This window comes from Lagopus muta, chromosome 14 (assembly GCF_023343835.1).
Source record: "Lagopus muta isolate bLagMut1 chromosome 14, bLagMut1 primary, whole genome shotgun sequence".
Classification (NCBI taxonomy): Eukaryota; Metazoa; Chordata; class Aves; order Galliformes; family Phasianidae; genus Lagopus; species Lagopus muta.
Genome location: NC_064446.1, coordinates 10,721,149 through 10,748,784, shown reverse-complemented (window position 1 = coordinate 10,748,784; position 27,636 = coordinate 10,721,149). Strand labels below are relative to the sequence as shown.

At 43.0% G+C, this 27,636-nt stretch overlaps 2 long non-coding RNA genes across 2 annotated transcripts in view; both read left to right on the top strand.

Annotated features, from left to right (window-relative positions):
* Positions 1-16,751, top strand: part of LOC125700339 (uncharacterized) — a 187,093-nt gene extending 170,342 nt beyond the window's left edge. Inside the window, exons 3-4 of the long non-coding RNA XR_007379864.1 lie at positions 6,289-6,393; positions 16,649-16,751. This is a non-coding gene — a long non-coding RNA (uncharacterized LOC125700339). The remainder of the gene's footprint in view (positions 1-6,288; positions 6,394-16,648) is intronic.
* Positions 16,752-21,144: 4,393 nt separating this feature from the next.
* LOC125700336 (uncharacterized) lies at positions 21,145-27,402 on the top strand. Its single transcript, XR_007379861.1, has 3 exons — positions 21,145-21,283; positions 22,170-22,264; positions 26,935-27,402. It is a non-coding gene; the product is annotated as an uncharacterized LOC125700336 (long non-coding RNA).
* The last annotated feature ends 234 nt before the right edge of the window (positions 27,403-27,636 follow it).

Below are 27,636 nucleotides of genomic sequence, written 5' to 3'. Positions count from 1 at the left end.
ATAATTCTCATGAACTATAATGCAATAACAAAAGCACGCACTAGAGTTGGCATAGTCTGTTCTTTATTAGTATGGGTACGGGCACTGTGCTTTATGTGTGAAATAAAATATTTGGAGTTAAGGCTGAGTCTGTTTCTTTAGAATTACACAGAACGCTTCCTTTAAAACACTGAAACTGGGGCTCTCTGTTCCCTGCTTCTCACCTGATAAATTCCATCTTACTTGCTTTCAAGATGTCACCCTTGTTTGTAACTGCCTTTGTAATGCCTTAATTGAATAGAAGGTTCATACGTTAACCTGAAGTCCTCTATAGTATCTTAATTTATGAAGGTTAAAAGTGATTAACTGATGAAAGGCTGCCTGCTGTAAATATTGACATTTCCCCAACCTGCCAGAGGTTTGATTATCTCCCGAAGTTGCCTTAACATTTTGTTTATCAGGTTATCAGCAGTTCCAAAAGCTTACGAGCATCGAGACTTCTCTCATGCCAATTACTGCTAACGCTTCAGACACCGAAGGCAAAGGCGGAGCAGTGTGTGGTTGAGCACATCCATCAGGTCTGGTGGGGATGTGTGAATATTCCGCCAGATCGTAAATATTTGCACAAATGGGAGTAATTTTGCACAAATTAATTTCTCCTTCTTGCAGGCACTTTATTTCCTTTCCATTCAGTTTTGATGATGACGTTTGTAAGTTGGTTTTGGGTTTTTGGAAAGAAGTATAGTTTCTGAAGCGAGCAAGATTGCTTTTTACAGCTGCAAATGGTTTGTGTGCAAGATCCTGCCTTGCCCGAAAGCAGCCTGGATCTGACAGGAAGTGCTGTGGACTTTGTGCTGTTTGTAGGCAGCATTCTAGAGAATTCCTCTGAAATCTGCCCTTGGTCCTGGCTCCGACCTCCTCAATGTTTCCATAAGTGTTTCTGGCAACAAACACATAACCTTTCTATTTACTAAGATGCTCATAGGGATTAAAATCTCCTGGACCCATAGGAATTCAGATGTTTTCAGACAGCCTTGTAGGTAGAAGGACACCAGGTGACTCACACCATTTGTGTGCCATACCTGGAGCACTCTGCACTACAAACTGCTCCCAGGGCCTGATCCAGCTGTCAACTGCCTGATTTCACATCACTTGCTGAGGGCTGAGCACCCACTCCCTGCACTTGTGATCCCACCCATCCTCCACACCAGCCTCAAAAGCAGGTGCTGAGGAGCATTCATTCTGGTTTGTTTCCATTTAAATTTGAAAAACAGAAACAAAAACCAGACAATTTCATTGTTTTCCCTCATGCAGAAGGGATGCTTCTCAGCTGCAGCAGGTAGGATCTTCTTTCTAACATTAAAAACCCATTGCCATGGTTGTGTTTTACTTCACTGTGACTCAGGTTATGATGTGACCTGCCCAAATCTGTTTTCTTGAACATTTGAGAAGTCTGAAAATCTTTTTAATGTAGTTGTGGTTTCATCTCCAGACATGGCAAAGAAAGGCAGAAGTACACAAATAATATTTCTAAAGTTACTTGCAAAAAAAACCCATCAAAATACCAAAAAGGATTCAAGATAATTGTCTATTTCGAGGGTAGGAAGTTAAGGGTTGTGTTTTTTTTCCCCAAACAAGTTACTATGCATGTGTTCATTTCTGTGAATCTGGACTGAACTCAAGGGCTCACATTGCACTTAGAGGAATGAATGCTGAAAATATTAGTTATGGCATTCATAAACTTCACTCTTAAAAGCTATGAGATGTTGCAGACTCATTTGTGAGCAAGCAGAGAATTTCCCAGTGAGGCCCGGAGCGGTGACACCACCAGGAGCAGTTGCACACAGTGCCGTGCATTGCGGCTTGCAATGAAGCACAAAATCTTTTGCTTTTTCATTAGGTGACAAATCCAACAACTGTTTGGGTTCCCAATGTTTCACTGATTTGATGCTCAGGATGTAGGACAATGAGGACAGTGAGATGTAGTGGTTCTGGCTGAGTTCTGCAGTGCTCCTCAAGCTTTCCCATAACTTAAGCTTAACTAAGCCTCGCTTATCCCCTGTGTGCCACCTCCATTCAGCCACAGGCAATGAGCAGCCGGACACAGATACACTTCAGCTTCATCAGGCAGAAGCAGCAGGCAAAGTTCTCCAGCCCACACCTTGTCCTGTGCCTGTGGGGAAAAGGAGAGTAAATAAATCACCTTCTCTTTATCTATTACTGCCATTCATAAAAAAAGCACTGTGTTTTAATAAACACACTATATGGTGTGTCACTTTAATCCCATAAGGAAAACAGCTTTTCTTTTCTTTTTTCTTTGCTGCTCAGTGCCTTCCTAAGGGCATGCTGCATGTGCAGCTGTCATTTTTTGTCCCTTCCAACCCTGGCCATTCTGTGATTCTGTGATTCTGTGATTTTACTACTGAATGGAAGACAGTTTTGCTTTCAGCTTTTTTCAGCTTTGATACCCTTTTCTACATTTTTGATGTAAGAGGAGCCCATGGGTGAGCTCAGCAAAGGTCCATTGCCTTCCTCAGTGCTCTCTTCCAGCCTGATGCATGGGGTGCAATCACACTGTTGCTGCTTCATGCTGAGTTTCTGGAAGGATGAAACCAGGATGCTTCCCTTTGAGTAGAGCTTCTGCTTTGCCATAGTGGCTTCCATTGCAGCTGCAACAGCCCATCTAGGTGGTCCTGTGACCTTGCTCCAGCTCATGGCAGCATGACACCCCAGTGACGTGGCTTGCTGCAGCATGGCACAGCCTAACCCAGCAGGATGTTTTATTGATGCTGTGGAAATGCAAGTGCTATAAGGGCTTCACTCAGAGCTGTTGCACCAACGAATGGTACAGAAGCTGCTAAAAGCAGGGAGTACCCATAAATTCACAAACGCTCTGGTTTTGCCATTGATTTAGATGTCTGGCCCTTTTCGGTTTCTTTGCAGTCAGTGAGGGCTCATTGTGTAAGCTGGCACCAAAGTTTGCAGTGAGTCCCTCACGAACCTCACACTCACCTGGCTGTGCTCTGTCCCATCACACACGTACCTGTCTCAGCACTGTGCCAGGGAGCCGTGTCTGCTGCACGGCACGCGCGGCTTACTACAGAAATTATGAAAGTCATAAAAGTGTCAGCTTCTGTATTTCAGTTCTGTAAACTACCCGTGCACAGTGCCTCTCTCCTGATCCTTTACAAGGTTTGCCTTTGGCTTTCGGCTTGAATGGTAATGAGGACATCTCCCACCTGCCTGCTGGGTGCCAGCATTGCTGCCTTCACCCAGTTCTGCCTGGAGCTGAGCTCGAGGGATGTTGGGAATGCATCGGTGCTTTGCTCCTAAACATGAGCAGCCAGCACAGGCTGCCCAGGGAGGTGGTGGAATCACAGCACCTGCAGGTGTTCAAGAAAAGGCTGGATGTGGCACTGAGGGACACGGTTTAGCGAGCATGCTGGGGATGGTTTGATGTTTGGACTACATGATCTCAATGGTCTTTTCCAACCTTAATGGTTCTATGGTTCTATGAAGGCATAGTGTCACCATATTTAGCAAAAAAAACCACCAAAATGGTAAGTGTCTTCACTTACACTTACTTACAGTGTAAGAACTTCAGGCAGATGCCTGACGCCTGCTGGCTTCCTGGGCTGAACATAGTTGTCACGTTGGTCATGATTATGCAGCTGCTCTTTGTGTATATCTGCATCAGATAACAGCAAGCCACAGCTCCTTTATACCCCCAAGCACTCGTTCAAGGGGAATTGAAGATATTATGAGTATGCATAACTGCATGAATCCTGCTTCAGATTCTATCAGATTCCATATGAGCCTCTCCATTGATTTCAGAGCTTTGTATTGGTCCCCTATCTGTGATTAAAGCCTTTTTTCAATGGAATTTGGCATGAAAACCAGGTGTGAGTGTAATGTTCCTGGCATGGAGCCAGCGCAGACCCTGGTCTCCTAAGGCTGGTGGCCTTGGGTTTTGCATTACTCTGCCTATTGTTGGAGCAATGTCCTTCTGTTACTGAGTTGGGTTTTTTTGTTGTTTTTTTTTTTGCTATTTGCAAAAGTGACTGGTTTTGCTGCACACATGGAAGTTTTAATAATTATTCCCAAGCAGCTCTGAGAGTTTTTTAACATGGAAACAAGTTCTACATTACTCGTTAAATTGGTCAAATTTCAATAAAGTCAGGAAAACATCTTGAAAACAGCATGAATATAATTTACAAAGAAAACAATCCAAGCATTACTGCCAAGGAGCTTTCCAACAGGAAGGAAGAAAGAATTTCTCTTTCCCCCCACATAGAATGACTGTACTGTACATTAAATTAGTGGTTTTCAGAGTTAAGGAAACCACCACAGAATCCACAATGAGAATGAGCAAAGCTGGTATCTGATGTAGAGATAGGCTTTGCTTATTTGTTATGTTCCAAGTAGGTTGTATGAATCCTGGCTATCAATATTAACGTGGCACTATTAACCTTCTTTATCCCAGACGAGCTCTTGCTCGCTGTGTTTTTAAATCTAGCAAAGTCTACACAAGGGCTAAAGTTTGGCAGAGAGGCTCCAGCTTGTCAGCTGAGTGGTGGATGCCCTGTGCTTGGAGACAGCCAAGCTCAGGCTGGAGGGGTTCTGAGCACCTGATGGAGCTGTGGGTGTCCCTGTTCATTGCAGGGGAGTTGGACCAGATGGCCTTTCAGCATCCCTCCCAACTCACAGACAGAACCTGAGAGTGAAGCAGAGACTGGAAGAATTTGTTGAATCAGAGTCTGCACAAGTCAAATACAAAACGACAGGCTGATCTGCTCACTGCAAACCAATCTGGCATCCTCAGGCCCAGCACCATGCCCGAACCACTCAATGGTAGCCTTGGCAAAGGGTTGCATTGCAGATGAAAAAATTTCAGAGTTCATAGTAAAAAGATGAGGAGTAGAGCAAAGCACAAGTAGAAAATTTTGTGAATCTACTGTGGATTGAAATGCATGCAAAATCTGCCAAATTATATGTACACAGCCACATGAAGGATAGATTTTGACTGGAGACATTATTGTTATAATTGCTTGTACTATTGACTCCACTACCTGAAAGGGAAACATAAAGCAGATCCAAACTTGCCTGATGATAGAGCTTGATGTTAAAACTACAACTGGGTCTGGTGACCACATTTTGCAATTTTGAAATTTTTTTGTGCTGACACAAAGAGAACTGTTTCCAAGTTATTTGCAGCATAAAATTCAGACTTCAGATCAGGATCTGGACTGATAGTACGTCCTCCCTTTCTCTGAGTGTGACCAGCAAGTCACATCCTGAACTTACTATCATTTCTGTAGAAACCTCAGGCAAAATCAACATAATTTTTGCAATACATTTTAGCTTTGGTAAGAGGGCTATTTTTTTTCTTTCTCTATAAAATCTCAGTAGAAACAGTTCCAACCCATTTTCTGTGTCGGTTTGTGTGTAATCTCCCCTTGAGGTTCCTTTGCAACCGATATGAACAGAGTGTGTGGGAGAGATGCTGTGTGGAACCCACAAGCATTTTTCTGGAAGGGATACGTTCTGAGCTGAGGCTATTGCATTCTTTCATTTGATGCTTTCAGAAATGCTGTGAGGTTTAATTAACTAAAGCACTTCATCATCATTAGAGAAATTGAGTTCTACAAGGTTATTGGTAGACTCTTTAAGGGCCACATCTGTATGGGGAAAATTAAAATCTCAGACTGTATTCCTCACCAATAACATTGCAGGGAGAAACATGGAAAGGGCATGGATACTAATTAAATTATTGTGCTTTTTTTTCCCCCTGCGCTGTTAGTTTAACAGCTGTGCTTCATCTCTGAGGCCTATTTGTCTTTATCTTTGGCCACTTTGTCAGAGTTGGCAGAAAGAACCCTAGGTGGGGTTGTTCTCTTAACAAATTAAACAATGACCAAAACTTTGCTCATTTCCTCCATCGTTATTGCAGATTTCCATGTCTTCATTTTGACTTAGCAATACAGAGGCAGTTATGTCTCTGCTGTCAATACAGAGCGAGGGGTGGGGACAACTCAAGGGCTGCAGGTCCTGCAGGTTCTGCATTTTTCATGAGAGCATTCAGACAGCACTGTTCCGTGCACCATCCCACCCACCAAAGCACAAAGAAAAAATAATGCTTTTGCAGCATGTAAGTGCACAAGTCTGTAGTTTGTGCTCAGGCAGAGTAATGCGGCTGTGAGTTGGATTTTATCTGAGCTAGGTGACTATTAGCAGCAGTAAGCACTATTTAATGTGAATACAAGCTATTTGAGAGCCATAGCTTCAGTATTTTCTTTTTCTTCCTTCCAGTGCCAAATGGCCACCAGAGGATTTAATTTGTCAATAAGCTGCACGAATACCCAGGCCACCTCCATCTGCTGCTGTGACAGAACACAATTAACAGGAAAATCCCAGGTACTTTCCTTCACTAATTTTTCAAATCTGTTTCTGGCGAACTTGGAAAAAATTTCATAAGAAATCTGGCTTTGAACCTGAGGCTTATGTTTATTGCTTGTTGCTTTGGTCTCAGTGGAGGATGCAAGTGAGTGGTAGGAGCAGGGCAGGAAGAACAGCACAGAGAAATGCCAGGAGATGAGTCTGAGAGCAGAATTCAAGAAAGCAAAATGCTCAGAGTGGGAGGAGAAGGGGGTGAGGGCCAGAGTGTGGAAACCTGCATGATCTTTTGTGCAAAAAGTCCCAAGGCTGTTGTATCTTGGAGAACTCGTGTTACAGCATGGTTGCTTATCGCTGTGAATGGCAGATTTCAGGGATGTCCCAGGAAGGCCTTTCCATCTGACATTATATTGAGCAGAAAAGAGAGCCAGGTTTGTATGTTATCTAATTACACACAGGTCCATGTGCCTTGGTGTGTGCAGCGCTGCTTGCTCTGGGTCAGGCTTGGCAAAGAGTGTGCTTTGCACTCGTAGCACTGCTGTGTGGCTCCTGAGGTCTCTGGCTGAGCGAGCTCAGTCACAGTGTGACAGCCACAGCCTCGGATTCCCTTCCTCTCCCCTTCCTTTGCAAAACTTCAAAAACAAATAAGCAAAACCACCCAGACCAGACAGATGAAACTACCTGAAAACTGCTCTAGATCTTCTTTTTATTAACTGAAATTTGAAAATATCCATGGGTGTGGTGGGCAAGGTAAGGTTCTCCAGGCTTAATGATCCTGATCATCAGTTTGTTGGGGTGTACAGCCAGAGATAATAACTGGAACAGCACACGCTCTGATGCATTCTACCCCCAGCTGCAATCAGGAATAAGAACTCTCTCCTCCAGCTGCTGACAAACAGCTCTCTGAGACTTATTTCCACTTGTGCTCCCAAAGCTGCAGGTGGGCAATGGGTCTGGTAGCATGGGACATGCCCATCTCCCATTGAAAATACAGCCAGTGCCTTCACATGATGAAACCATTCTGAACTAACCTACTTGTTCAATAACACTCCCAGTGTCCCCAGTCACTGCTACCGGTGGCTGAAATGCTGGGTGGATGTCATGTTGATCTTCTGGCAACCCCCAATGGAAGAAATAGATCACCAATTTAAAACACAAAGAAAAGGCTCAAGGAATCTATCATTATTAATCCCACTGTCAGTTTTAATTTGGGGGATATTACCTCACTCAACACTCATTGGAAAGAGCTGCCAAAAATGATGATGTCATCATCACCAGACACATCTGACCCTGGCTGCTGATTGCCAGTGTTGAGTGCAACTTAATAAATCCCCTGGTACCTGGATACACATTGGGGTTTTATTACAATGCAGGCTTTCCATGATAGCTTGGTAATTAAACAGTCTGGGGTGGAAAGAAACCAAGCAACTGCTTTCTCCTATTTAGAAAAACTGTAAAACACATTTGTCTTTCAGATCAGCTTTCTTCAACTGTCATGTAAAATCTATATTTTGATTGTACTGAATGGGTAGGAGGAAAAGCTGGAGGTAGGCAGAAATGGGAGATAAAGCAAGTTGTAGATCTGAGCTCCTCTCCAAGAGCTGGGACTTCCTAAGCTTGTGCATCAGGGCAGAATCCTGACACCTCAAAGCTGGGACAAAACCCAGCCTGAAGTCCTCACACTGGCCCTCAATAGGAGCAATAAATATTGCTTATGGGTAGTGGATCTGAGTTTTGACTCTTAGCCCATCCCCAGATGTAGCCATGAGATAAGACAGACAGAGCATTTATCATGTTGCCACACTCCCATGGCAAAAGCAGCGTAACAACTCCCAAATTTATAGAGCCCAATGAATAAAAGAGCAATTGAAATACAAGCAAAGCCTTTGAAAACAGGAGTAGGGCTGGGGACTTTCACACTGGAGAAAGCTTTCAAGTTGTGCTCATTTGCAGCTGACATCTGTTTACCTTTAAAGGTCTATAAATAATATTACCTCTTCTCTTTACTGACTACTGGTGGTGATACTTTTCTTCTGTTTACAGACCCTCTTCTCCTCTGTCTTGATACTGGAGTTTTCTGGCTGAGTGATTTGACATCATCATCATCACAGACATTTCCCCCTATCTCTATAGCAACGTGTGATGATGCCACAAACAGAAGATTATGCAATCTGTGTAGACTCAGATGGAAGGAGAGGCAGGGCTGGGAGCTCTGATTTAAGCACAAATGTCTCTAATAGCAGCAAGGGGAATACAGAAACCTTTTGGCCATGGAAATGGTTTTTGTATAAACACTCTCATCTTCCAAGTTTTGCTCCGGTGGGAAAGTTTCTCCTTAAAGTCCTCTTATACATATGTGTGTTGTATATACACGTTCACACACAGATATATTTATTTGTGTGTAAAGGAACGCAGTGATGCAATTGTGCTATTGTTCCCACCATTGTGCAGGCAGGGATGCTGCCAGCACCCTAACACAAGCTCTATCTTTTCTAAGACCTGCCATGCTCCATTCATGTCAGGCACAAAAATGCTGTGGATCTGCCCAGACCTCATGTTCTCTTTTCAGTGGAGGGCTGCCCCATCAGCCCCATCAGACCCTACTGAATGTCTTTGTTTTTCTTCATGTATGATCATGTATGATATGGGAACATTCGTGTCCTTGGCCAGGTGGGACCAGCATTGCCCTCATTCAGACCCACTCTATCCTTTCCCTACCAGCTTTGTCCTGCAGTTAAGACACAGGAGGAGAAGGGCCAGTTTGAAATCTCAACCCTCACAAAGACTTTCTAGCTAAGCCTAAGAAAGTGCCTTTGAAACCCTCTCTGTGCCTCAGTTTCTCCTTCAGTAGGACTAATAAACCTCAGTTCTTAAAGAAGTGGTGAAAATAACTCCACTCTCATTTGACTCTTCAATAAGGGGATCCATGGAGACTTTCAAAAACACACTTACGGGTGCTTCTTCTATGTTTATCTTGTTTTTATTGAACATACAAATGCATCCTATCTAGCACATGTCAGGATCAATAACTGCCTTGTTAGCAGTTTTTCCATTTATGGCATATTGTCCTGACATAGCTGTAAAACCTCAATGAATATGGTTTTAATAACCGAATGGTATTTAACGTACAATCGCTGTCTTATTAAGTCTAAATTAAATCCTTACTTGAGACACTTAAATTAAAGTGTGACTGATCTTTTCCTGGCCTGGAAGGAGATACTTAAATGACACTTCTTCCAATTTGGCCACGTGGCTGAGGGGGTGGGATTTAAATTATATATTTTGATGATACTGCTCATCTGGTTAAAGCTGAATTGCATCATTTTACGAACACTCGGAGACGGGATCAAATTAAACCCAACTTCCCACCAAGTTAACTCAGCTGAGCTTCAAGCTTAGCACTGTATTCAAAACACACACTTACTGTGACTATCCACTCAGCAGCATCTGCTTGGCTTTTCCAAAGGAAAAAATGAAATGCACCATATTTTTCTACTCAGAGCCTCTTGTGGGGTGCCTTTTTAGTTGACAAAGACAAGGCTTACATTCTGCTGTGGGCACACTAATAAAATAAACCTAATAAAATAAACATTACATGCAATAACGATGCTACTAAATCTAAGTTCAATGTGTAGCTAAAGTGTTACCCACAGATCTATTTAGAGCAATGTGCCTGGACTTCCTTCCATCCTTTCCCAACTCAGAGTCACATAAACATTCATTAAATTGAAAGCATTGTCAGGCCTAATGGGAGTTTCCACAAGCAACTTTGGCACATGCAAAACTGAGGAGTGTGCAGAGCACACAGATAGATGAAGTGCCATGATTTCTGCATGCCAAGGCCACCACTGAAGAAGGGCTGGTGTGGGAAGACAACAGAAACCATCCCATACTTTGCTGCTGTCCTTTGTGCTTGGGCCACACAGTTATTTTTGTGTTGGATGCATGCAAGCTGTGCAGCTGAAGGTGCACAGGAAAGGAAAACATCCGTTGGTATGGGCAGATATGGGATTTTTAGGTTAGCCTCTGGAACGCAGTGCAGCCAAGTGACTATGGCAGTGCATGGGGAGCATGGAGAAGGAGGGGCACTGTGCTGTAGGGTGACTTCTCCATGCTGGGCCCTGGCTCCTTGGGCTGTTGCTGGGAGGACAAGGTGCAGAGTTGCTGGGGCAGCACACCTTCATTTGAAAGTTACAGTCCTGAAAGGAGGAGAATGGGTTTTTTTGGTTTTGTTTTGTTTTGTTTTGTTTTGTTTTTAACATCATTACCACTATAGCCTGCAGTGAGGGCAGCATAACACTTCAAGCTGAAATATTCGCATTCCTATTATGTCCTCCATCCAAGAATTTAACTGCTATTTGGTTCAGTTCAGTCTAGATGATTGATTTCTCCTGGATGCTGTGGTGAGAATTGTTTTAATAGCTTACAGATGGACAAATGAAATAGGGAGGTGTCCAGTGTGTTGCCCAGCACTGCAAGCTGCGCCAGTGGCAGCATGATTGTATCCCTGCTTGATCCCAGCCAGGTTTGATCCTTCTTCTTCCCTTTTGTAAAATCTGACTTCCTCCCTAGCACGTGTACACTTTAATAACTGAATCACAGCATTAGAAAATGATGAGACTGAAAACACCACTGAAGACTTTTCAAAGTGATATTTATTCTTCTTGCTCTACATCTGGAACTATTCTTACTCCAATTATTCCATTGCAGATATATTAGTTTGGCACCGTTGTTGTTGCTACTGCGATATCTATTTATTTAACAGTTTTTCAAATAAGGCATTGAAGCTCAAAAGTTTCAAGAGCTTTTCCAGGATGAAATAGAAAGGATGGGAATGTGCTTGCCCAAAGTGTTTTCTCTATGCCTCTTTTGTCCATCATTAATTAGGAAGGGTTTCGAGTGATAAAACCCACTTGTATACAAGTCATCCACATGCTAAATTAAAGTGGGCAAACTGACATGGCAGTTAAACCCTCAAAGCCTGAAATCAATCAATACAATCTATGGAAAATTACTCTGAGCACATTAACATCCTTTAACACACAAATGCAGATTTATTTTTACATGCCTCTGCATGTAAATAATAACTGTGCACAAATTTCCTGTCCATCCCAATTTCATTTCAACCCATGCACCACACTTTCTCATTCCACTAGTTCAGCTTCATAGGAGTCAATAGCTCTCCAGGGTGGAGTGGAAGCAATGGGTCAGGCTGGGATCTAGCACGTCCCAGCTCTAGCCAGGTTGGATATAGACACTGCAGCTCCATATCATTCAGTGCTCTCAGAATGATGAGATTTAAGAAATCCCACTAAGAAAAGCACTGAGGCTAATTCAGCTCTTTTGTACAGTGCCAAGCTATGGAGCAGCTATAGGAGAGCCTCAGGTGGGGCAGGAGAGGACAGAAAAGGATGACGAGTACCTGGAGGCAGGAAGATTGCTGGTTCCAGCCCCAAAGAATGTGCATGCAGAGAAGAAAACTGAATGCAAAAAGAGCTGGAGAGGAGAGCTAGCAGAACAGATCAGTTGCAGAGCAGTGGGACTTAATGGTTTCTGGGGGCTAAGGACACATACCATCTGTCTTTCTATGTACCCTTGCAAGTACTCAGCATTAATATCTGAGGGCCTTTTAGTGCCACTGAAGAATTTATTCTCACAATACCACTGGGAGAAAGAGGATTTGAGGGCTCTCATTTCAGTAGAAGAAGGAATTTGAGAAACTGAGCCACAGAGCTATTGCTTTCCACTTAGCTCCTGTCTGTGGATTTTGTCAAAAGATTACAAGACTAGATAGATGAACTAGGAAGCATCATGAATTTTATTCTCTTCTTAGGCATCAGTGCTTCTAGAGGTCTCGAAGTGTATATAATTGTTTCAGATGATCTGGGCTAAGTGACCCCAGATAGAAAGTGCAATAGGCCAACAAACTAAGGGGTTTGAGGTATTTTTAATTGCACTGTCAAAAGCTAACAGTTTGCTGAAGGAGAAAGAAGCCTAGGGTTGTGAAAGGGGGCAGTTCACTGCTTGCCAGTGAAGCCCTGAAATGGGGCTTTCTAGCTGTTTTCTATAAAGAAATTGACCTAATAAAAATTTGTCTTTACGCAAAGACGAAATATTCTGCGGGAAAATTCTGACTTTGCTGAGCAGCCCCCTGGGAAAACTTAAACAGGACTTCCTGGCTTCCTGATGGGAAGATTTTGGCCAATTTTATTTTCTGCCTGAAGGCAAAAAAAAAAAAAAGAAAGAAAAAAAACAAATAGATGCAAGTTTTCCAACAGCCAGCAGGCTGGGAGAAGGACAGGAAGGCCGAGTGCTCTGGCTATCTGCCTCTGCCCATTGGGTGGCAGAGAAGGGAGGCAAGGGTGCTGGAAGACCTACCCAAATGTTTACTGTTAGCTTGAATTGTAACTTACTGAAAAATCCATTTATTGTTTTTCCCCCAGGGAGTGATGGATGCAAATTTGTTCTTAAAAAGAAAGTAATTAAAAAAAATTTCCTTGGAAGGAATTGGCATTTTCTAGCCTGTTCTCCCAATACAACAGATACAAGAAAGCTGAAAGTACAATTGGTACAATATCTTTTGAGCAGAAGTCTGCAATACCTTAGCAGTTTCACCAGATAAGCAATATTTGATTAATATTGGACAGTAGGAGGAGACAATAAAGGATAGTATGGACATATTGGAGAAGCACTCAGAAGAGCTACTCATGGATTTGCAATATTCCAGCACAGATTGCCAATGGTGCATTAAAATATTGCCACAGAAGCATTTCCCTAGACCTAGTGCAGGATAAACTGATGAACAACTCCCTCCTCCTTCATTTCACATAACTCCTTCTGTGATATTTCCACCCATTTCCTCTATTTATTGCCTGTGGCTTGAACAAGGTTCATTCAAATGAATTTAAAGCAGGGATAAATATTGTCAATTCAAATCACGGCTTTTCAGTCTGTCCCCAGGGTTGTCCCCAGGGCAGGCATCCCTTGCTGAAACAGGTCATATTCCCTCTCGAGATGAGGCTGTTGAGTCACGAAGAAAAAAGTGAGGGGCGGCAAAAGAAAGACAAAGAAGGGAAAAAAGTAGTAAGCGAGCAAACAATTCACAGGGCAAGGAGGACATTTGAGCTCTTGTGTTTCTTTTCTCCTTGTAGTTTATTCCAAATCCTGCCACAGCTTTCCTGGAGGAGGGGGAAGGGCATCGGCTGATTTGCATCTTGTGTTACTGCTGACAGTAGGAGGTCTTAATTGGGGCACCAAAGAGCAGGTGTATGCTAACGTTAATCTTCCCTTTCACCTGTCACTCATGCAATGAATATGATCTCTCCCTCTCATTAGCAGCCCTCTGTCACATGCCGGAGAGCTTTGGAAGGGTCCCTCTGAAACATGTGGGGATTGATTTTGCTGCCTGCACTGGGTTATTACTGCTGTACTCTGGACAGCCACTCCCCAGGAGCGCAGCCATGCAGTGGGTGTATGGACAAGTGCTGCTTAATAGTCTCAAATCTTATGTTTTCTATTGGAAAAATGAACATTAATTCTTGCATTGGCTTTACAGACAGAGACTGACTCATTTTGAAAATAACACATCGTGCCTTGAGTGTTGCAGAGATGACCTTAGGAGGAAAGCTAATTTAGAAAAGATACTCAATTTGGTATTATCTCCAAATGTTGATTCCTGGAATCATTACTCATTACTTAGTCAGGCAAAACTTCCCTGGATTTCAAGGGCTCTGGTTGGTGCCAAGAGGAAATCAGCCTGGGAGAGAATGAAATCCTAACTCCAGAATTTGAACCTCTACTTCTTGCAGTTCACCTACCATAGCAGCGAAGGGCTCACCACCCTTTGCTCGAACAGTGCAGATTATTAGGGAACAACCACAAAGAGCTGAGAGAAACCAAACTTTATTTGTCTTGCCTTCATGCACTAGAGAGCAAGCACCACAAACTCTGCATCTTGGGAGGAACCTGCAGAAAGGACCGTGATCTCCGTCTGCCAGCTGAGCGTTCTGCTCAGAGAGAAGAAGAAAGGAAAGATCTCACAAAGAGTTCATCTGAACTTTATGCATTCTTCTAGTGCTGCTCTGGAACAAGTTCTGCTTTGGTTCATTCGGAGGTGAAATAAACAAATAATTATCTGCAGGGGAAAAAATTCACATTTTTAGAGAGCAATAGTTTGTTGGCTGTGAGCGTGATTCGGGGGGAGAGCATCAGCTGCAGCCCATGCTCTGAGTCACAGCTGAGTCCCACGGGAATCACAGCTGCCTCAGGGCCCCGGTGGCAATGGATTTTCTTTGGGATGATGATGATTCGCCTCTTCTTTTACTTTTATCATTTTCATCGGTTGTTGGGAGGTGGCTTTCTTTATCACCAGATTCCTTCCAACAGCAGTAATACTCTGATTCAATATAATGGAAACTGAGAAACGGATGGGACTGACACATTAATAATGTAATGCTAACTCATAATCTGGTTTTGCTTTGCTGAGATTGGCTCATGGGCTGAGACTTTTTTTTCTGAGATAATGAAAAATAAAAAAGGCTCAGTGGTAGTAAGCAATTGCTTGGCTCTTCTGGGGAGCAGACATCTCTGGCAAAGAGCAGGGAGAAGCATTCCCTTCCAGAGTGTACATTTGCCCCAGTTTTATAACGTTTTTTCTCTGAAGAAGAAGTGACACCATGTCAGAGCTATCCACAATGTAGAGGACACAATATGCTGTTTTGTTTTGGCCTGGGGGGTCTCTTCCATATTCTTACCCTGCCCTTGAAGCCAGGGCAGGGGCTGGCAGTGAGTATCAGGCCCATTCTCACCTACTGACGCTTAGCTGGAGAAGATTCCCCAACAGCCGCATCCTAAATTTAATTATTCTCCTGATTTGCAAGTGTGTTATTTGGATCAAACTGAGGCTAATTACATCCCATAATGGTCCAATCTGTGATAGTGTGATGAAGTTAAGAGAAAGGAAGTGATCTCTTTGCAATTGTCTTCCCCAGAGATCTGGAGCAAATGCCTCTGTGCCTGCCTGCATCTTTCATATAATACCAATTCCAAAATTGATAGACATCTTCATACTTGCGTGTTGGGTTTATGTGTGATCTTTAGTTTATGGCTCATATATGGTCTTTACTGCCATACACTGACCTACACGGTGAAGTAAGGGTGCAGGAGCCTTTTGGCTTCTTTCACCTGCAATTTCAGTAGCCCAGTGTTGGTCTGAGAGCTACTGACCTTGCAGAGTACTGCAAGAGCGCAATGAGATACGGAAGTGGGAACTGCAAACTGGCAGCGCCATCAGCTCCTGAAGAACTACAGGAAAGAAGTAAACATTCCCCATGAAAATTTTTGAAAGAAAGGCTGTGTCTTAAAACTATTTCATTTTGCTTTTCTTCAGTGAAAAATTGAAACTTCCACATAAATTCCACATCAGTGCATTTTTTTTTTCATTTTATTTTATTTTATTTTTGCTCTCCAGTAGAGGGAAACATGGACCCTTACAAGAAGAACCAATATTTGGTTGAAGATATGGAGATTAAAATTTCAGAAATGACTGCACTCTATTTGTAATTTCTCCACTAGACAACAGAAGACTTTTCATCTTAAATTCACAACCTTCTTGTAGTCTTTCATTGAATTTCAATAAGAATGTTCTTTAATAAAGTGTTCTTTATTTAACTAGCATTCTCTAATCAAGTAATCACCAAAATTATATGGATCCATCAGAATCATAATGCCCAAGTGAAGGAACTACAACACCACAGTTTGATATTAAGTTCATTTTTGCAGATATCTTACCCTTGGAGAAGTGGGGTGAGGCAGGGCCAGATTCAGTGAGATACTTCCTGTGCATAAAGCAAGCATGTGCTTAACCACGTCCCTGGGACGGGAGTCTGCCACCTCTGTTATTGCGGACTGTGAATGTGTTGTCTTGAAATGTACAAGCTGTAATTAAGAGCTATTGGATAATAACTATGCCATGAAAATGTCCTAAACTATTAAAGAGCTGAAGATGATAGTGTGCTTTTAATGTTTCACATAAACCATTTGGGATTTGAAGAACTTTCAGCACTCACGAGGAAGGCAGAATTATGCTTGCTGGGTTAAAGGGAAGGAAAAGAAAAACCCCTGAATTAAATTTTTGAGCTTGACACTCTCCACTTTTCTACATGTTGCTCAATTCTAAACAGGGAAAATAAAATCAGCTTTGTTCGTGAGCATATGCTTTTGACATTTTTTCTTCTTGGAGCCTGTGAATTATTAATAAACTAATTTCTCTTTATAGTTCAATCTTTGGAGACTTAAAGTGCTCACTCAAATGCACTGAACAAGAGGAATGCTTCAGCTCCAATCAGCTCCTGTCTTCTTTGGAAATGCTGGCCCTGAGGTATCTTTGAGTCTTTGAAATCAATCTTTTATTCAACCGGGAATTTCTGATGGCTTAGAGGTCTAGTCTGTTAATTCTGCCTAATGCCCTGTTTAAGTTTGGGGCATTTCAATCAGCTGATGTTTTTGCTTTTACTTTGCTGAGGGAGTAAGTGCATCCCCCTCTCCACTCACCACATCCCTATTTCTTTGTGACCAAATGGAAAACAAATTGTTTGTTGGCCTCCAGAAATACAGGGAAAAAGGGAAACAAGGTAGAAAAAACCCAAGGTGGCACCTGGGGAAGATCTCACTGAGTTTTTCAAAGCCAGTTTAATATGCCTTGATCTGAAGGTTAAAGGTCAGTGACTATCAGTGTAGGGCACATAAAAAAGTCTGTTTGCCAGTAACTCCAATCTATAATACCATCTTTGTGACTTTGTGACAGTTTAGTTCATTAAAAACAGGAGTAAAACCATGATATTGAGCGGACAGGAGGTGAAACTGAGAAATCAGTGCCATTAGAAGATATGTACTTGGTCTGCAGGACCCCTAGTGATGGTTGGCTGAGATTCACTTGAAGGTAATTTTCCCCCTATTCTTTCAATGAGTGCAGCTGTCGAAGGCATCCCCACGCTCTGCCTGGAAGCCTTTTGCCAGTACTTCCTCAGCTTGGAGTTTACCATAGGATAAGCACAGAACATCTTCCATTCAGCGCTAACGTGAGCCAGAAATTAAAAGACTGGGTGTCTTTGCTACTAAACTATGATGATCTCTTCAGCAGAACCTGTGCTGAGTGCTGAACAAATTCATGTCACTGGTGACCCTGTGCACTCATGAAACAAAGGCTCCCAATGATGAAGCAACATTGTTTGGTCCTTTCATTCTCAGGCTTCTGAAAAAAAAAAAAAGGACTGAAAAAGGGCAACATGAAATTTAAAAATAGGCTGAGGGCCTATGTTACAAATCGCTGAGCTCCATGCGGTCAAGTAAAAACAACAACAAAAATAACAGTGCTAAATTAAGCTGTACAACAGAATCTCATTTACCAGAAATACTTAACTGGAGAAAAACACATTAAGGCACTGGCCTCGTTAACAAAAATGCCCAATGCAGAAGTAGCTTACCAGTTAACATTTGCAAAAAAGAAAATCTGATTCCTGAAAGGAACTACAAAAAATGGTTAAAGAAAAATATCTGTTTTTCTCTCACGTGTCTGATGTATTTCTTTTTCCTTAGCCCTCGTTACTGAGGCCATTGGCATGAAAACTGCAGGCCAGACTCTTGCTCTGTTTTATGCTGGGGTAAATCTGGAGTAACTACTGGGCGATGCCTACCTTGGTGCAGGGGTGGTGATAGCACAGGGGGGCACAGAGCTGCTTTCTGCATGTGAAGTACTTCCCAGCTCTCCCTGTGAGCCTCAAAAAACACCTACAAACTCAAGAAAAAGAAACATTTTGCATTGCTCATGCTTAGGGTGATTCCTAGTGAGGTACAAAAGTGATTTGGTTCCAACCTCCCGTTCAAGTCTTTGGGAAATTCCAGCCATGAAGGTTAATTATAAGCCTTTAATTAATCAGACGTTCACTGTGGGCTGAAGTGGTCTGGCTGTCTGAGCACCAGCCCAGGAGCTCCTTAATTAACACTGCTGGCTGCTGGCAGCAGGGAGCACAGGGACTGGGGGCAGCCCCAGAGCTGCGTGGGATGGGCACTGGAGGCAGGGAGGTGAACAGAGGATATTGAATAGGAGAACGGGTCGTAAAACAGGGGTAAAAAGATGATTTTTATTATACCTTATGTACAGAAAAAATGAGAATACATTGGTAGCTGGAATTAAAAACCCAAACTGGCTACTTTACTAAGTGAGCTTTTTAAAAGAGTGTTGTTGTTGTTTGTTTGTTTTTAATTTAAAATTGCCTACAAATGGCAGTAGCAACAACTGACACCTCTGAACTAAGAAAAATTACCAAATGACTCAAGAGTATGGCACACCTTGGTTCTCATTGGCATGTTCATGTGTGGCTGGTGCTCCAGAGGAACCTGCAGCAGGGATCTGGAATTTCTCTCCAATAATATCATTAGCAACGTTTCAATACTCTTTAACTTAATAACAACAAAACGGCAGCACTAGAAAGAGCTGCTGATGAGGGAGAAAAAAAAACACTTTGCTTCTCTCCCAAATTACAAGAACTCTTTTTTTCAGTTTTTTTTTCTTTCAAACGTATGCTGCAAGAGGGGAAAATATGATCTGGGAGAAAATAACTTTCAGTTGATGCACTGAAATATTTTTAACTATCAAAGTGAGGGGAGCCGCATCCATGAGAAAATCAGCAAGGCCTTTTAAAACAATATGAAGCCAATGGAAAAAAAAAAAAAAGAAATAAATATCCCCATTCCTGGTGGATGCCTGTTTCTTTAAGCAGCTGTTTCTTGTCTCTGAGGTAACAAAGTTGTCATGTGATGCATCTGTTACCATAGCAATAATCTGTAATTGTGCAGAAAATCCACCAAAGTAGCGTGCAACTCCTTAGTGAATTGGACGGGAGTGAAAAATCACCCCTGTGCAAGCCTTGGATTGATGATGTTGTGAAACGGTATTGGCCAAGTCAGACCAGTTTCACCTCCAATGAATTTCCTGCATTTATTCGCTCTGGTTCTGCTGCCTAACATTTGCTCAGTCTTTAAATATGCAGCTCACTTGTGCATGTAGGGCTGGTAAATGGTGTGCATCTTCCTGCACAGTTCCGTGCTGCTGCACTCAGGGCATTTTCTGTAAGGTCTGGGCACTCTGCATATTGTGACCAAAGGTATAAGACTTTTGAACTATTGAGGCATTCTTTTCAAGAAAGGTGATAAAATGTCATTAAGTGTTGTTAAAAATTGCAACGGGAAAGGGTTTTCTATTTTTTATTCCACTTTATTGTCCCAAAAGGGCACCTGCGTTGTTTCTGTCTCTTCATCAGGATGAGTTCTACCAGTAACTCAGAAACAGCTCCCACATGCGAGCTCAGTATTTTCCTTTGTATGTGAAATATACATTTAAATAAGTCTTCTGCTAGAACACCAAATTTGGTGTCTTTAAAACTAATTGGAAATAGGAATATAGAAGGATGAGAAGATGAAATCTGCAAAACTTTCTTCCTCCTGTTAGTCATAAAATAAACTGCTGGAATTTACAAAGAAAATCCTTGAACATTTTGAGTCATCTGCTCATGATATCATTGGGCTAAAAGTGCTTGCTACTATCCAAATCAAAATGCCAGAGAAATCTCATGAGAATAAGCCTTGTGGGCAAATCCCAAAAGGAGAACATCTGGATTTAAGATGCCATTGCCCTGTACTTAACCCTGAGCCACTGAGAAAAATGACTATTCTCCTGCTCTCACTCTCTACGTTATTAGTAAATATTTATACTAGACAAGCACCCAAAGGCCTCAATTGAGAATAGATTTCCATCTTGAGGCCTATGCAGGACTAACAGAGAAAGGAAACTCCCTCTGCTCTGAAGAATTCACTCTATTTATTTTCCCTTTCAGCCTATGTGTGACAAGCTACTCCATGCACAGTGGCTGATGATTCTACTTTATTGGCCACTGGATGAGACCCTCAGTTCTTTCACAGGCTGAAAAAAGAAAACACAGAAACCAACTCAAAACAAAAAGGATGTTTGGCTCATTGGTGCAGGTCCAATTGAGGTAGCCTAGCTCCTCTGTAAAGAGCACTTCAGTTGTGCGCACACCAGCAGCGCTACCCTTAGCATTGCCTTTCCATCCTCTAATGTAACCCACTGCGCCTGCCTCAACTGCTTTGTCTTCCCACCTAGCTCAGAAAGCATTAACGGGATGCGGATGATTTAATACTGTATCACCCTGAAACTCAAACCTAAGCCAAACCTTCTCACAGGCTGTAATTTGCAGTGATTGGATTAGGATTTCCCCCACCCCTGCAAATCCTTCTCAGCACTTTCAGGGTCGGTGCAAGGGCTCAGCTGCAGAAGAAGGGCTGGTAGGACCTTACACGCTGCATTTACTTGCTGGTAAATGCCTGGCCAGCTGAACCCCTGCTCAGACCTGAGATCTGCCCTTCAGAAACCCATTTTGAAAGAGGGATGCTGGCGTGTTAACTGCAGGAGCTGCACCAGGCTGTAACCTGAGCCTCCTGCAGCCCCTTTTATGAAGAAAGGTGTGAAGCAGAAGCTCCAGAACTGCCACAACATAGCTTGTTTCATACAGCCTGCCACCAGCCCTCTGCACCAACACCCAGAAAGAACCTCAACACACCTGGGGGGAATGGAGGGCACAATTAAAATGATTGGAGTGAGTGGGGCCCGGGCTGGGCTTCCTCATTTTGGTTGCCAAGGACCCAATCAAACTGGCAGCTGAGCAACCTGACCATATAAAGGCTTGGGGGGAGGAGCAGAAGGTGAGCTGGCAGTTAGGATGTGTTGCTGGAGGTGGTTTTCTGGTTGTGAGGTCCTGCTTCTGCTTAGGTGCAGGAGTGTACAATATGCTACCTGTTATTAAATTCCTTTTCCAACAGTGGAACTGCAGAAGAGGTGAGGGGCTGGCACATTTCTGTATTGGGTTTGGGAAGTTTCAATGGGAAGGGGTTGTCTTGGAGTAATGTGGGGCTGGGCTTCTGAGCTAGGCTGTAATGGTTAGCCCTATCCTAAAGGTCAGTTGCCCTTCTCCCATGTCTTTGCAGCTTTCTTGATGGCTGTGCTGAGACTTTGTGCCTCTGGAAAAAAGCCTCTGAGGTGACCTATTGCAGCCCCTTGCCCTGGGAGATAGGTGTAACTGCTGTGGGAAGCCAGGAAGCGGGAACTGAATGGGAGCCACTCTGAAATAAGTGCTCAGGAATGATCTGACCTCTTGCCTCACTGGAGCGCCATTTTATTTTTGTCTTAGAACGCGTTAAAGAGCTGTTTGTACATAGCCTTAATCTGTGTGCACACATACACAAATTCAGCCTGAGGGGGGGAGAGGGAGAAGGATCACGGCTCTGCCAAGTGTAGGCGTCCTGGGCTCCAGACAGCTGTGACAAACTGCAGCCTTTTTACTACCTTAAAGAACATAATGGGCCACTTTTGTAATTTCAGCTGTAAATGCATTTCTACTCTATCACAGGACAGTGCTTCAGTATGAGAAAAGAGAAATATAAGAACTAATGTGGTGACAGGCCAAGGAGCAGAGCTTATAACACACCCACAGAGTGTTTCCCATGAAAGTAATATTCCCTGGTTCTGTCGGTGATGCTCTTGCTTGCCTGCTTTAAGGAGTAATTTCTCAGAGCTGTATTTTAGATGTTCAGATCTTGTAAACTCTTCACAGTTTAATACATTGCAACTTTTCTGCTTTCTGAGTTTGAGTCACTGCGTTAAAATTGCCTCCGCCACCACAGTGTTCAGTGCTACTGTTAACTTCCCATCTTCTCTCTTCTAGGCTCTACGTAATAACCTGTGATCAGGATCCTAGTTATGTGCTGGATAGGCAACTGAAGAAGCCTGTCTTTCCACAATTCAGACAGAGCACATAAGGTGAGAGTGGACTGTGTGTAAAAGTGAACATGAGTGCAGTCCTTGTGGCATGGGTTTGTGGCCTGAAAACAAAAGGCTGTTGTGGTGTCCTGAATGTGGACCTGAAAGAGGGATGTGCCTGCTGACAACCCACTGCTGCTATGTTATGAAGTCCTAGGTTTTGTTGATCTCTTGCCTACAGACTGGAATGATTGTTGGATCTAGCTGGAAAATAATTCTCCTGGTTGAAGTTACCACAGTTATTATTATTACAGATGTAGGATTTCCTGAGCAGATGTCTGCTATTGAATCCCTGCCCTGCCCAGGACTTCAGGTGTTGCTGGCACGTAATTGCATTATACTAATGGTAGATAGTGCACTGCTGCTGGTGCACCTGTGATGTGGTGCAGGGCCTGTGGGGTGCAAAGGGCTCAGTTGGAGCATGTGGGCACTCCAAATTGAAGTCTGTGAAAGGAGGTGTAGGAGAAAATTAGCTGCAGCTGTAGCAAGCTGAGTTGTGGCTGTGTTGGGCTTTGTGCTGTCATTTGCTGGTCAGTAGGGACTCACAGCAAGGCTGGCTGCAAGGTGGGCAAAGGCTTGAGAAGGCTTCCTTTATTGTCAGTGAACTATGAGACCCCACTGAAATGCTGTGGAAGGATGAAGGTGTTAGGAGGAGCCTGAGAGCCCCAAACTGAGCTTTGGGGTGCCATGGTGTTTATGTGAGACCTGTAGGGATTACACTAAATGGAGCAGGAGATGTGGAATCTAGGCAGAAGGAGACTTCAGGTTGCTTAATTTTTTTAACAAAAATCTCAAGGAGAAACAGATATAAACTGAAACACTTTAAGTCGGTGCAATTCAGTTTTTGTTTGGAAAAACACCTTCAACCCATCAAAACAAAGAGCTCAAATTCCTTGAGAGCCAGATAGACAAGGCTGTCTTTCCATAGGTCTTCCAGGCAGATGGCATCCATTGCCTTGTTTGTCCTGTCAGAAGAGATACCTGCTCTTCAGACACCTGTTCCTGGCACAATTTCTCCTAAAGGTGTTTGAATCTGTGTGCAAGCTGAATGGTGGTAGCTGAAGTATTCCATATGGTTTCTTGTTAGGAGGATGTGGGACTGGGTGTCCCTGGAGGTCATTTTGTCCCTTGTGCTGAGAAGTGTGCTGTTCTCCCACAGGGCTGAGCAGCTGCATTTGTGTCCCTTCTCAGTGCTCCATGCACTCTGGTTGGGGTGGCATGGAAAGATCGAACTGCAAAGGATGGGGGACGGGGAATAGATTTCTTCTTTCCCAGCAGATAGTTTTGGATACTTACAGATATCTTGAGCTTCCCCCCCTACTCCTTTTTCTTCCTAAACCTTGAGATTTGAGCATAATGTTTTTATGTTGCCTCAGAAATCAATCTGTTTGGTAACTTGACTGAGAATAAGTAATGCAGCTACATACTTCTGAGTTATGTGTGCACGATCTGTTTGTATGATATGCTCCAGTCTTCCTAACATCTGGTTCTAGCCAGTTGCTATCAGCCCCTTGGTTTTATAAGCACTAAATTCACTCAGTTTTTAATGCAGGGGGAAAAAAAAATACAGCCCAAAGAGCATAACATTTACAAGCTTTTTTTGTGGGAGTGGAGACAGGAGGCCAAGTTGTGCTCTCAGATGGAGTCCAGCCTTTGCATTTTTTGGGTGGGCCTCTGAAACCAATTTTTTTTTTTCTCCTTAAGATGCTGCCTTTTCAGCCAAACCAAACTGATTCCTGTCAGCTATTATCACTCTGGTATGAATGAGTTTGGCACAGAGACTTGAGGGAGGGTCAGCAAGATGGCTTTTGGGGATGCTTGTCAAATAATAATTGAAGTGTTACACATAAAGTGTGCGTGTGTGCCTTGACTTCTGGGAAAGAGCAGAGTGGGAGCCTGTGGTTTCTTGTAACCTTACCTGCCTCTTTTTGCACCTGATGTGCATTGGGTTCAGTGCTGAGTGGAGATGACACAATTTCCACCCATTGGGTATTGCTTGGGCAGGCTGCAGCGTCCCTGGGCACCTCCCCATGTGGCTTTTCCAGTATAGCTTTGAACATGGCAGAAGAGGATTGAGTTGTTCTCAGGATCAGCAGAGATGGCTGGTGGAATTTTGTTAAGCACATATGATAGTGGATGATCCAAAAATCAGAAGGCAAACCAAGTTCATTGAAATATTTTCATAAGAAAACTGAGCATTAAAAAACCTGCTGCTGCCAAGCCAGTTGCTGACACAGATAAAAAGCAAAGCTATCTGTAACCTGTAACCCAAACCCACGTTATCCACATGCAGTTTACAAGAAGGCTGAACAGCTGCTGGCTTGCTATTGAAGCAAAATTGCCTTTTAACTTCTGTTATTGTTTGTGCTTTCATTCTAGTTTAGTGTTCACACTCTCCTTCTGAGTCAAAGCTCTGAGTGAGACTTGAAGGAATGAGAACCATTCTTAAATAGTTTGAAGAACTGTCCTGAAGAAATTGAGTTAGATCTTTAAAACTTCAGCAATGCTAGTTCTAATACAAATATCAACTACCAGTGGTTTTATTTGCTTGGCAACTGGAAAGAGGGAGAGGGAGATAGCAAACCAGAAATTGCTTGTACTTAAAGTCACTGAAAGGCTGCAATTCACATATGGATGAAATTTGGCTCTGGAATAACATAATGTAGTTGTAAGTGGAATAAATCTGGTCTACTAATTCTTTTCTGCTTGTTTTGTTTTAAAAGACAAACTACCTCCATTTCACATGTGCACATAAAACATGGGTAGCTGAAGCAGGTAACTGTGTAAGTCTCTGAGAAGAACTTGCTGGGTACTTTTGGCAGGGCCTCACATTCTGGAGAGTATCAGAGCGAATGCACACATCCCCTTGTAGCAGTCCTGCCTGTCTGCTCCTGAGCTGGGACTGCTAGCGATGTGGCACTAATTCAGATGTTGCAGAATTGCACACAGGTTTCCACAGTTATTTTTCTGTTGTTAGCAAACACTTGAGGTAGGGCTGCGCTGTGGTCATATAGACAGGAAAATGACATCATGCTAAAAGCCACTAATGCAGAAACTTTGGCATCTGAAAGGCAAACTGTATTCTAATTAGGAAGAAAAAAACAATGACATTTGAAATGGAGAAATTTCTTGGATTCTTCTTATTTTCAAATCCTCCCCTGGCTTCCCTTTCAGCCACAGCTGTGACAAGTGCATTGGAGCTGATAATAAACACATAACTCTGAGGTCATTGCTTGGTTTTTTAAATTAAAATAATTAAATAAATATGGATTAAATTTCCTACCTCCAGGAATCCAGTGCTTGGGAATGTGCAGCACAATCTGCTCTACAGTCACTCTGAAGTGCTTTTGTGTTTTGTGTTTTTATAACATGGTTGCTTTTTTTCCTTATCAGAAAATACAAAGCAGCCTTATTCTGTATTCCTCCTCCCTCCAGGGTTGGTGGATGGTATCGATGGACTTGGGATGGTAACACTTTGTAGGGATTATTCACTGCATAGGGGGGAAAAAAACCCAAGCAAACAATTTGTCCCAGCATCCACATTGTTGGAGGAGGTTGACAGATGTGACCAGCTCATCCTGCTGTGGATTACTGGAGCTGGCTGGAGAAGAACTGAAGAAGCCATATTGCACTGATGTCAGGTTCTGTGTGTATTGGTGCTGCTGCACCTTCTGAAAGCAGAGCAGCTTTGTTTTGGGAAGAAAAACAGGCTGGAGGAATTCCAATGGTGTTAAAACTGACTTAATGGGGCACAAAAGTACATACTATTTTTGAGGTGACTTCTATTTTTTAGCATTTTGTTTCAAGTATTCTAAATGGAAATTGATTGCAACTGAAGTATTTTAATTCAGAAAAGCTGCTACTGTTTTTTTCCCTTTAGAACTTCTTTAGCAGAGGGCTGAATTCTAGGGGATGTGGAGGGTGTGATGTTCATAAGAAGCAACATATTGAACTCAAAATTAGAAGTTCTTTCTGTTCTTGAGCCAGATCAACTCATTTCCCACTTGAGACAAAGTTGTTGTGCACATGCACCAAAGCCTCCATCATCCCACCTTTCCACAGATGATGTACCCTTAATTCCTAAAGGTGCATTGCAGAAGATGGTGCATGCAGAGGCACTTGAACCAATGCTACATGTCATCCTCACTCAAGAAATTCTGCTTGAGTGGCCCGCTGTTTTTGCATGATCAGTTACATTGAAAGTTAGGCAAATGGGCTTCCATCTCCATCTTCTGCCCCTGCTCACTTTACTGCTATCCCCATCTGGGAAGAAGTATAATGAGAATAGTTGCAAGGAATCACCTACTCTCGTGCACCTGCCAGCAGGGTGGATTAACTGTCGGGTTATTTTAGGAACAGAATAAATCCTGACATACTTTGAAAATGCATCCTCACTTGCTCCTGAATTTCTGTTCTGCTTGGTTTCATCTCAGTCATAGCTAGTTTTCTAAAAGTGCCACTATTCATATTGAATTTGCACCTTGCAAGCACCTGCAGGCTTATTGCTTGGCATGGACTGTTCCTTATTGATTTGATTTTTCTTTTGTGTTTTGTTTTATAACATTTCATGGTGTAGACAGCAACTTTACGGGTGCTGAGCCAGGCTACTAATTGGTTTCACATCCCTTTGAGTGTGGATTTAGCAGAGTTCTTATTTCTTTTTCCCACAGAAATGAAAGTGGAAGCAGCTCGATAATGTGATAGTGCCATTCATTACTCCTCCAACTGAAAGGATTCTGCTTCCTTGCAGACCACTGAGGTCATTTTGTCACTGAAAGCTGAGTGAGGGCAGGTCGCATGATGTCATCTGGCCTGGCTGTTGCATGCAGCAGAGAAAGGCTCTTCCAGTGAGAGCAAGGCCTGGAGCGGGGTAGTGAATGCATGGATGGATTTGATGGCCAGTGCAGGAGCTTCAGCTGTGCCACACTGGGAAAACATCCTTAGATGAACAGACTGTGTGTGGAGCATGTAGCTTCTGTAGTACAACGGGCAGGCGTAACTTAAGGCAGCCCTGCTTCCTACAGCTGTTCTTTTCCAGTTGCTGTACAGCCATCGCTGTACGTAACGGAGTTCCCCTTGTCAAATGATTTTAGCCCTTGTGAGGAGACATGATAGTAAAGGAGAACCCTGGCCGTTCTTACATGTTTACCTTTTAATAAATTGTTGGTGACCTTATGTATCCTGTGTTACAGCACTTCATTCTGACTGCGAGAGGGCGAGATTTTAAGGGACCTGATCCAATGCCAGTGAAGTTTATGGGACTCTTTCAGTGGATGTTAATCTGCTTCAAGTCAAAATGGTCAACATAGTGTTTCTTCTGGGCTTTTGCAGTGTATGGGGTAAATTATCACAGGCCCTTGGCTGCAATGTGG